A 12083-nucleotide genomic window follows, 5' to 3' on the forward strand; every position below is an offset into this window, starting at 1 on the left:
TAGGTCTCTGAACACTATTATTAGTTTGCAGCTGAGGTAGCAATACTAATTGTGCCAGTCATTGACCTGCATTAATAACAGCTATACCTTGAGGAGAATGTATCATGATTTTTATTTCTCCTTCATAGTCAGAATCAACTACTCCAGGGGCTACTATCATTCCCTTCATGGTGACACTACTTTGTCCTAACAACAAGCCTACCATCCCTTTAGGTAATGGAGCATAAACACCCATTTCCCGACAGTAGCTGATTTTCTCGCACATCAGTCCTTGATTTACATTACTTAGCCCAATGCTTCCCTCTTTTACATTGAGGGCATAAACCTGGCTCTCATTTATTACTAGAACTCTGCTTTTGTGGACAGTTCTTAACTAAATGACCATTTTGTTCATACCCATAGCATTTAAGCATATTATTCTTATGTCCCGATTTTTTATATTGTTGGAAAAGAATTTCTTGTATAGTTTTCCCTTGTAATGCCGCAGCCATAGCTAATCCCTGTGTATATGCTGGTCCTATATCGGAACATAACGGAATATAATCAGACAGATTTCCTTTCTTTCTAAAAGGGCTTGACAAGCAGTATTAGAATTCTCAAAGGCTAATTTCTTTACAAGCAACAACCCTGCTTCACTGTTGCCTATCAGTCAACTAGCAGTTTGTAATAACCTGGCTACAAAATCCTGATATGGCTCATCTGGTCCTTGTTTTATTTTTGAAAGATCTTCAGTTTTTTTTTTCCTAAAGAAGGAAACTTGTTTCATGCTCGACGTGCAGCAGCATTGAATGTTTGGGGTCATGGAAAGTTCTAGGTCTGAGAGAACCTAAGGGTGGAATTGATTGACTTGACTGTTATGCGCACAGGTGGTGATGGCATAAGGGTTGATTGGTTTCATCTTTACACGCACAGGTGGTGACGGCACAAGGGTGACGGCACAGGTGGTGACGGCACCATGCTCATAGTCTAGCAAAAGAAGCTAGACTAAATTCCAACTGCTGAGCAGTCTCCTTCAATTGCCCTTCTCCTGCTAACATAGCAAAATTTATGGGTATTCCCTGAGCTACGTTCAAATCTGCTGTGGATTGGCGTTGTTCTGCAAATTCAGACTTCCATAATAAAAAATCACCCCCTGAAAAACAGAAGGACACAAAGCCTCCATAGAGAGAGATTCTAACATGGCTTGAGTAAAAGGTGCCTTTGGCCCATATTGAGCACAAGCCATTTTTAATTCTTTTAATTGTTTGAAAGGAAAGGGTCTATGTCCTCTAATAACACCTCCTTGACCATCAGGGTCTTCAGTAACCAGAAAAACTCTAAATCTAGTATCTTCTCCATTTTCTGCAGCACGATTTTTAGCCACTTGAAGCAGTGATATTACAGATGAAGGTCAGTGTTTTTCAATGCTCTGTTTAGCAAATGCTAGCTACATTGGGAGAATTTTGAAGGTTCATATTGCTGATATGAATAGGAGAATATTGTTGAGGTCCTTCTTTTTCACTATTTGAAGGAGCTATCTGACCTAATTGTTTAGTTAAAGTCTCTATGGCTACTTATAATTGTTTTATACAAAAATTGGGCTCTGGAGTTTCTGGAATATCTGGATAAGCCCCTAACTCATTTCTATGGAACCGAGCAGCAGTTTCCTCAAGCTGCTCTTCTTCTTCAGTATGCTCATCTTCCTTAGGAAGTGAAGGCAAAGCCCCTTTGTGTTCTTAGTTTTCCTAACACCAAGCACATCTTTAATATCTGTATAAAAAAAGACTAATTTTTGACCCATTGTATATTACAACTTCCATGTTACTCACCGACACCACGAGTCTTCAAGTGTGCTACAGTTTTATCCAGTGGTGTCCTTCACTGGATCCTCAGTTTCAGAATCTCCCCATATGGGCCACCACCTCCCGGAGCCTGCCGGCAAAAGTACAGGTTCTAAAGAGAGGAGTGAGGATGAAAAGAATTTAGTTCAATGAATTTGATTCAAAGAATATTTAATTCTATTATTGAAGGATTGCCAGTATACTCTCTACTGATCAATTCCCGGGTTTATTACTCTCATCCTATTTATACAGCTCCAGGTCAATCAACCCTTGTGCCGTCACCACCTGTGCGTGTAAAGATGAAACCAATCAACCCTTATGCCATCACCACCTGTGCGCATAACAGTCAAGTCAATCAATTCCACCCTTAGGTTCTCTCAGACCTAGAACCTTCCATGACCCCAAACATTATTGGCTCTGTGAAAAGGACAGTCAGAAGTATTCTTAAAGGGGAAAACCTTAATGGCTCCCCACAAAGCACTTTCCCAGCTCCCTCCCTCACGAGCAGCCCACTGCCCAATCCACGCCAGCCACACTACACCATGCCATGCCATGGCCGAGCCCAGCAGGCAGTCCAGGCTGGCTCACTGGGGCCAACCCGAGACTTAAGGACCTCAGGCCCACAGTGCTCCCTCTGGCTCCCTGGGAAGGGGCACTGGAGCTGGCCAAGGACACCCTGGGCTGCTGGGCCCATGCTCAAGACACCATGCCCTTGCCCTTTGGCCCATGCAGCAGAGGCACCACCTACCCACCCACCCACAGCACGAGATAGACAGAAGCGGACTCCAGCTCCCGCGAAAACCCACGCCTACTCATGCGTGCGCTCTGGCACCCACGCACAGGCGCAAAGGCCAAGACTCACACCGGAACCTAGGCACCCTACACACAAAGTTACAGGTGTGTGGCCTCACTATGGCACTCACTGAACTCTCACAGGATGGAGAGACAGAGAGAGCTTTTCACAGAACCTTGAGACAGACACAGTGCCTAGGCACCTGAGATGTGGCGCCTAAGAGCTAGGTTTTTCTCTCTTGGGCATGAGGTGCCCAAGGGCCCCTGGATGAGAGAGAAAGAATAGGATGCCAAAAGCTGGGGTCAGAAGATTCTGGAAGACTTGGGTAGGAGTCCAGTGTGCGTGGCAATAGAGGATAGAGGGGGAGACGAAAGACAAAATGCCTATAGCACCCAGTCTCCCATCTAAGTACTAAACAGGCCTGACCCTGCTTAGCTTCTGAGATCAGACGAGATCGGGCAAGTTAAGGGTGGTGTGGCCATAGATGCTCAAGAGTTCCATAGGGCTCCTCTTGAGGCTGCTACTGAGCTGCTGCCGCCACCCACCACAGTTCTGTCTGCCTGACCCCAGGGAGGGTAGCAGGTCAGCATTCACCATCATCAAGGAAGACCCTGAGAGTCCCAGAGCCACCACACGCCCTCCCTGATCTGGGCCTGGGGATAGAGGAGCAGCTAGGTGCCCCTGTCCCGGAGTTTGGGGGCCCATTCTGTCAGAGGGTGGCTTAGTGTGTGTCGGAGTGGGTTTCTCAACAGCGACCTGCTTTTCTCCATGGTCCCTGGCCTGGAATGGCCCCAATCCACCTCCGGTCTGGCTACCTTTGCCTCAGAGCTATAAGCTGTATATCCTGTGTTAGGTTTCCTTGTCCCAAGGAAATCTTACCTGTCATTGACTACAAGCCTCTTAAATGGGGGTACTTTTTAGATATAGATCATGTACTTCTGCTGAATAAAAATGTTCTCACTTTGTCCGAGGTCACACTTTGTCCCAAGTCTCTAATAAACAAGGGAGGTACCAAGGGTAAAAAGCCTACAGCACCCAGTATTCCCGGGTGGTCTCCCATCCAAGTACTAACCAGGCCCAACCCTGCTTAGCTTCCGAGATCAGAGGAGATCAGGCGCGTTCAGGGTGGTATGGCCTTAGATGATTGGGGGTCCTACAGGGCTCCTCTTGAAGCTGCTATGGAGTTGCAGCCGCCACCCACCACAGGTCTGATTGCCTGATCCTAGGGAGGACAGCAGGTCAGCCTTCACCATCACCAAGGAGGACCCTGAGAGTCCCAGAGCCACCACACGTCCTCCCTGGACTAAGTGTGGGGCTAAAGGAGAAGGTAGGGGCCCCTGTCTGGGGATTGGGGGCCCGTTCTGTCAGGGGGTTGGAGTAGGTTTCTCAACAGAGAGCTGCTTTTCTCCATGGTCCCTGGCCTGGAATGGCCCCGTTCCACATCCTGTCTGGGTACCTTTTCCTCTGAGTGGCACGGCAACCCCCAGGCTGCCTTGCCCTCAACCCCTACACCAGAAGCACAGGCATTGCCCAGGATCCCCACTCTGGGCCATCCCCTGGGCCTGACCCCCTCCAGTACCTGCCCAGTCTGCGCTGAAAGGGTGGTGGTGTTCCCCTTGTTGCCACTTGACCTTCCTTCCTGAGACTGGCCTCAACCCTCGTGCACAGAAGGAGTCCTTCACCTCCCAGGCTGCCGGACAAGAGAGGTCAAAAGTAGGGGCGGCAGCGGCGCCAGCAGCAGAGGCAGAGATCCTGAGAATGGATCTGGGCTGTACGGACCACGCCTGCCCAGAGCAGGGGCGTTTCAGGGAAGGCGCCCCAAGAACAGGCAGTCCAAGTGCACAGGTCAGGTGGCCGCCCACTGCCCCCGGTGCTCCTGAGGCCTGGGGCTGTTTCTGGGCCAGAGCTGGGTCCAGAGGATTCTGGAGGACCTGGGTGGGGGATCCAGTGTGTGTGGCAAAAGAGGACTCTCAAAGGGAGGGAACAAGGGCAAAAAGCTGACAGCACCCAGTATTCCCAGGCGTCTCTCATCCAAGTACTAACCAGGCCCGCTGCTTAGCTCCTGAGATCAGAAGAGATTGAGGGCATTCCAGGTGGTATGGCCGTAGAAGCTCCAGAGTACCACAGGCCTCCTCTTGAGGCTGCTACTGAGCTGCTGCCGCCACCCACCACAGTTCTGTCTGCCTGACCACAGGGAGGGGAGCAGGTCAGGCTTCACCATCACCAAGGAAGACCCTGAGGGTCCCCGAGCCACCACATGCCCTAACTGGACTGGGCATGGGTCTAGAGGAGCAGCTAGAAGCCCCTGTTCCACGGTTTGGGGGCCCATTCTCTCAGGGGGTGGCTTACTGTGTGCTGGATGGGTTTCTCAACAGAGACCTGCTTTTCTCAATGGTCCCTGGCTTGGAATGAGCCGGTTCCACCTCCTGTCCAGGTACCATTTCCTCAGAGCGGCACCGCCAACCCCAGGCTGCCTTGCCCTCAACCCCAGCCTGTGAAGCACAGGCGTCGCCCACCGACTCCATCTCTGATCCCTCCCCTGGGGCCTCACCAACTCCAGTACCTGCCCAGTCTGCGCTGAAGGGTGGGGGTGTTCCCCGGGTTGCCATGTGACCTTCCATCTTGAGACTGGCTTCAACCATTGGTGCACAGAAGGAGTCCTCCACCTCCCAGGCGGCTTGCCAGGGAAGGACAAAAGTAGGGGCGGCAGCAGCGGCTGCAGTGTCGGGGGCGGCAGTGGCAGCAGAGGCAGAAGTCCTGAGAATAGATCAGGGGCGTTTCAGGGAAGGTACCCCCAGAGCAGACAGTCCAAGCATAAAGGCCAGCTGGCCGCCCGCCGCCCCCTGCCCCAGGTGCTCCTGAGGCCTGGGGCTGTTTCCGGGCCCACACTCAGATAGACAGTAGCGGGCTCTGGCTCCTGCGAACATATGCGCCTGCTCATGCATGTGCTCTAGGCCCAGTAGCTGAGCCTCAGAGGAGCATTGGCAAAAACATTTTTATTCAGTAAATAGAAAAAAAAAATTGTCCTAGGTAGATTAGTGGGGTGTGGGTGATACAGAAGGGAAGGAGGCCAGTAACCTTTGAGTTTAGAAATACCCTGAGGCTGAGGGCCTCAGGATGAGCTGGGCTGGGCAGCAGTCACCAGCAAGTCTGAAACATTCATTGCTGAATGCAGTGAAGATGAATGTTTTGTTCAGGCAGAGTCCACAGCGGACTCTGAACCTAAAGCTTTGCATCTGGAACTTGTGGCCCCTAAGGCAGAGGGCAAGAAAGAGCCATGTGGGGAAGGTAGGTGGCATTGAAGAGGAGCACTGGGACCCTTGAGCCTCAGAACCTTCATTTGGAAATTCCATCATGGCAGAGCTGGGAGGAGGTGATGGTGAAAACTGGACTTAGATTACCAGGCTCCAGAGAAAAGGTGCCAGGGTCTCCTGCATCAGGGTCACTGGGAGGTTTTATAGAAATCCAGATTCCCACCAGGCTCAGACTCATAGTAGTGGTAAGACAGCCAACACTTACTCACTTGGACCAGGTGGCTGACGCTGGGCTCAGCAAAGGGCAGTGGAGGAAATGCTCTTCTGGGTAGAGACAGCAGCACGAGCAAATGCCCAGGGACACTCATGAGGAGGACACACCCAGGAACATGAAGACAAGGGCTGCATGAGGCCCTGTGGGTTCCAGACACTGCTGCAGCTCCTGGACAGCATGGCCTTCATTGATTGAGATCCAGAAGGTGACCAGACATCACACTGAATTCCCACAGAAAGTTTGCTATCAAGTGCTTCAAGATATGGAAGTTGAGATTCCATATCTAAGAGTCCATGGCATTTGCTTAAGGGTTCATAAGTGAATTTCAAGCCTACATCTGAGGAAAGAGACCAAATGAAATAATAATCATGAGAAAAACCTGAAACAAAAGCATAAAACAGCAGAAATGTATACAGTGCCAGACATGTTGTAGCCTACACCAGTACATTTGTGCCTCTGGTTTAGGAGTATTATTTCTTAGTGTGTTATATGACAAAAGTATTTTTACAATTTAGTACCTCATGTGACATAAAGTGCCTTTGCCATGTGTTACCAAGTAATGCTACCATTTAGCTTTATACAAGCCAGGATTCCCTGCATAGCTCTTATATGCACCTCACACCCATTAAACATGAATGATGTTTCCTATTCACATGTGTAATCCTGATTGTCAGGCAATCCAAAACAAAGTAGGTGGGGAACTAGCCTTACTATTCTCAATCCAATACCTAGCATTATTTCCACTTCTTCAGCTCTCTAAACAACACAGCAAGATGCTTCAACCCCTAAGTCAGTGCTTACTTTGATTCTTAACAAATAATGTAATCACACTTTACAGGAATTAGTTGCCAACCAGTTGAATGGCTATTCATTATTACTGGTCAACTAGCATCAATCTGATAGTTCTCAATCATCTTATTATTTATACCACTGATCAGGTGCTCAAAAATAAACATGTCACCATCACAAGCCATCACCATTGCAAAGAACATAATGTAACCCCTTCCTGTGTATGAGACTAAAGCATAGCTTCATTCCACTCTCCTCATTAGCCACTTCTGCAGATGGCCAGAACCCCTGCTCAGAACCTTGCTAAGAGCTACTGGACAGACCTTTGCACATATAACTCCCCAAAAAATAAAGAAAACAAAACAAAACAAAAAGCAATTCCTCCCCCATTTTTGGTGTGATAGCTGCTCTTTTTTTCCGGTACTCTATTTTCAGCACATTTTAAATATGTAATGCAGAATCATTAGTTGTTATCATGCCATACAAAAGGTCTCTAGAATGTATGCATTCTGCACTACTGAAATTTTGTCTCCTTTGACCCATATCTCCCCCTGGGATTTTATTTGAGAACATTGTTGTTAGTCAGGGTGGTCACTAGAGCGCCAGGGTGAGATGTCAAGGCCGGGATGAAAAGGTCCCACACAGAATCCTGAGTTGATTTGTTAGAGTGTTTGTGTTTAATATAGCTGTTTCTCTGCCTTGTTTAGTGGAGGGTGATCAATGTTTTGATGATACAAGGATCTTACTGTGGTTACATAACTGTGATCCTAATGATACTGAGATGGTGGAAGGTTGGAGCTGGAGAGAGAAAAACAAATTGTAACTTCTCCTCAAAGTTTAAAATGAGCAACTATTAAGCCAGGTGTGGTGGTGCATGCTTGTAATGACAGCATTTGGAAGGCTGAGACAGGAGGATCTCAGTTCAAGGAAAGCCTCAGATACTTAGTGAGGCCCTTTGCAATCATTAAAAAATAAGACAAAAACATCACTTTAATACCTGAAATAGATACAACTTTGTTGGGTTTTTTGTGTGTGTGCTACTGAAGATAGAACACAGTGGCATTCTGCCTGTAATCTATACTCCTAGCCCTATTTTTATTCTTTATTTTTATTGTTTTTTGTTTGTTGGTTGGTTGGTTTGTTTGTTGGTTGGTTGGTTGGTGGTACTGGGGTTCCTGGAAGCCCTTCTACCTCTGAGCTACTCTCCCAGACCTATTTTATATTTTTATTTGGAAACAGGGTCTCTTAAACCAGCACGGCTGGCTTCAAACCTGCACGATCCTCCTGTCTCTGCCTCCCAAGCATGGGGATTACAAGCGTGCACCACCATACCTGGCTATTCTTTATTTTTAAACAGGATCTCACTGAGTTGCAAAGGGCCTCACTAAGTAGCTGAGGCTGTCTGCAAACCTGAATCCTTCTGCCTCAGCCTTCCAAATTCTGGGATTACAAGCATGTGCCACCATGCCCAGCTCTGATACAACTATTTTTTTTTTTTGGTACTAAGGATTGAGCCAAGGTGTGTTGTAGCTTTGAACTACAGTCCAAGCCCTATTTTACTTTATATTTTGAAAGATGGTCTCACTAAGTTGCTGAGGGCTAGCCTCAAACCTGTGATCCTCCTCCTAGCTCAGCCTCCCAGTACTCAGATTATAGGCCTGTGCCACCACACTGGGGTGAAATACAGATAACTTTAACTGTCAATATACTCAAAGCAGATGAAGAAATGGCATTAAGAGAACATGAAATACTCAGAAATAGTTTTTAAGCAAGCACAAAACTTTTACAATAAAAACTACAAATTTTGCAGAGAGAAATATCAATAGACCTCATTACGTGCAGAAATATACCAAGTTCTGTGACTGAAAAATTGCTTAGATTTCTATTTTTCATATGGGTGCCTAGATTCTCACAATCTCAATCTCAGTTGGTTTGGACTAATTTGATCTGAGAATTGAAATTAGAGCACTGGTGTTGTCGACCTCACTGTGACATCTGCCCCCTCCACACATGTATCAGGGGACAAGGAGAAAAGTTCTTAGCATAGCTCTCCCCAGAATGCTATTACCCACCAGAGAAAGTAGAGTTAAAATCAAGAGACAGGTGAAATGGGATGACTGCTCCCCTGCGGGATCCTGTCACTTTTGTATAGACACTCAAGTATAGGCTGCAGAGATGCACTAATGCCATCATTTCTCCTGTGGCCTAGTCATGACATTGTGTTATACAATGTACACTCTATCAATAATCATGTCCCTGCTACAAAGTATATCTCAAGTCTCTCAAGTCCTCATCCCATTTGAATACATTTCCTAGCCTCCCTTGCCATGACTTAAAAGCCATAGGATCAAGTTCTTCCTGTTGAAGTATGGAAGAAGTACTCTATACTACTTCCTGCCAAGCGCCCCCCACCCCCGCAAAAATGTGCCTCTCAAACTACTTCTCCTGACCCAGAAGCATGAATTAAAGGAATTAGTATGTACTACCTCCTGTCAAGCCCCCCCCACCTCCAAATTTGCCACTCAAACCTTTTATGAACCAGAAGCAAAGACTGAGGGATGGAAGCTCTTTTAGCCCAGGCCCTGAGACACTGTCAGAGCAGCTCCCCAGAGGGACCTCCCTCACACATGTGGTACTGAGCAGCAATTGAGAACTGAACTATAGCACATAAAGCAACTGAGATTCATGAGCTTTGCCTGCCTTGCAGCCAGTAGGTGCTCAAATAGACACAAGAATAAACACCATGCAGAGGCTGACCCACTGAGAACAGCAGTCATCTCTGTGAAGGTCCTTCAACTGGACAACTCACACACATGAAATTCAGCCTAGTCTCCAGTGTTCAGATTTTACACAAGGTTAAGGAATGTACATATTTCAGGTATAGATAATAATGAAATTACTAAGATATATTTGCATCCCTTTCCTCTTGCTGTAGGAACACCCTAAAACACAGTCAGTGAGTCAATCAACAGACACCTTACCAGCACCCAAGAGTCAAGAGACACCAGAAGACAGCCGAGCTATGCTCACTAGCCTGCAACAGCTTCATGGTCTGGCCATTTCTTCACAGAGTGACAAGGGCCCCTGTTGCCTTTACAAGCTCACATGGTGAAGATGGACTAATGCAGGGTCTGAAGCAGTCCATTCTCTGCATGTCAGGTGTGTCTAAAGCTGGCAGAGGAGCAGCACAGAGCAGCTCAGCACTCAAGGCTAGGACAGGAGTACAGGCTCAGCACGTGGATTAGGGGTCACAGATGGGAAGTACTCCAGTCAGGAAGACTTGGTCAAGGAAGGTTTCATGGCTGAGTAGGAGTTCATCAAGAGCACCCAGAGGAAAGGAAGGCCCAGGTGAGCCAGTGACACCCACACTTCTACCCACATCACTGCAGAGGGAAGGTGACTCTGTGTGTGTGTGTGTGTGTGTGTGTGTGTGTGTGTGTGTGTGTGTGTTATGGGGGATGAACCCGGGGCACTCTACATTTAAGCTTTACCCCCTGCACTTTATTTTCCTAAAACAAGTTCTCACAAGTTTGCTGAGAGTCTCCTTATATTGTCGAGGCTGGCTTCAAACCTGCAGTCCTCCTGTCTCAGCCTTCAAAGCACGGGGATTACAAGTGTGTGCCACCCCACCCTGTGGCTAAAGTGATCTTTTGCTTTCAAGGAAATGATGCCTCCTGATCTTAACTAGAGACACAAGGTGTGTGCATGGGACAGGCAGTCAGGAAAGGTTCCTCTGTATGGATCTGGAGTTTATCTACATAATGGCCACAGGCCTCCTGCATATTATACATTAGGAGGCCTGGAAAAAGGTATAAGTGGGGCTGAGCTACAGTTAAGCTCAACTCACAAATCCAGGCCCCCAAACACAGGTTTCTCCCACAGGAAGACAGGGTGCCTTCCCCACGGCACTCAAAGGAGTCATGTGGTCTAACAGGAGTCCTGTCGATTCTGCCCAACAGCCCAGGTTTGATACAAGGTCTCATGGAAGACTTGCAACTCCATGAGGGATCATGAGCACATATGACATGTAAAGAAACTGAGCTGAGATGAAGGAAGAGACAAAGTTCTGCAAGAGACAGTACTGAAAGGAACCCACCCTGCTCAACTGCGTCACCTTCAGCTAGAACATTATGGGGAGCACCAACAAGACTCTTGAACATTTAGCCTGTGATGATCTCTTTTTTTTTTTTTTTAATTTTGTGGTACTGGGGATGAAACCCAGTAGCTTTCTGTCCCTGAGCTAAATCTCCAGCCCTGTTTTAATATTTTATTTTGAAACAGGGTCTCAGTAAATTATCAAGGCTGGCTTCAAACCTGTGATCCTCCTGTCTCAGCCTCCCAAGTATTAGGATTAGAGGTGGGTGCCACCACGCCCAGCTCCACAATCTCTTCTACATCTGAAAAATCACAGGGTTAATACATAAACTGAATTACTTATTGAGGACATTACATTACATGGCTACAGATATAAACCTTAAAATATAAGGTTAAATAATCATTATTTAGCAGGGCTTGGTGCATGCTTAAAATCCCAGTTCTTGGAAGGCAGAGACAAGAGCATCAGAGGTTCTTAACCAGCCTCAATTACTTAGTGAGGCCCTCTGCAATGTAGTAAGACCCTGTTTCAAAATAAAGAATACGAATTTGGGTGTGGTGGCACATGACTGTCATCCCAGCATTCAGAGGCTAAGACTGAAAAATCGCGATTCACGGACAGCCTTGGCTACTTAGTCAGGCTCTCTGCAACTTAGTGAGAACCTGTTTTAAAAGAAATAATAAAAAATAGGGCAGAGTATGTAGCTCAGAGGTCAAATGCCCCTGGTTTTCATCCTCAGTCCTACAAGAAAAATTAAAAGGACTGGGGTGCAGTTTAGATATAGATTACATCTGGATTCAACCCCAGTACAACAACAACAATGAAGTAGAGCATGTCACTTGGTTCCTTTACAGAAAGACAAAGACAAGGTCATCTCTACTGTTTTATCTTTTCTTTGTTCATATTGCTTTTTGCTGTTGTTGTTATTGTTGTTGTTGTTTATTTTTACTATTTTGATTTTGAATGCAATTCCATCATGTGATCCCATCCAGTTAGGGAGGAGCCTCAAATTTCATACATTTGAAATAACTTTCTTTGTGTGGTACTGGGGATAGAA

Source organism: Muscardinus avellanarius (assembly GCF_963383645.1).
Source record: "Muscardinus avellanarius genome assembly, chromosome: 19".
NCBI lineage: Eukaryota > Metazoa > Chordata > Mammalia > Rodentia > Gliridae > Muscardinus > Muscardinus avellanarius.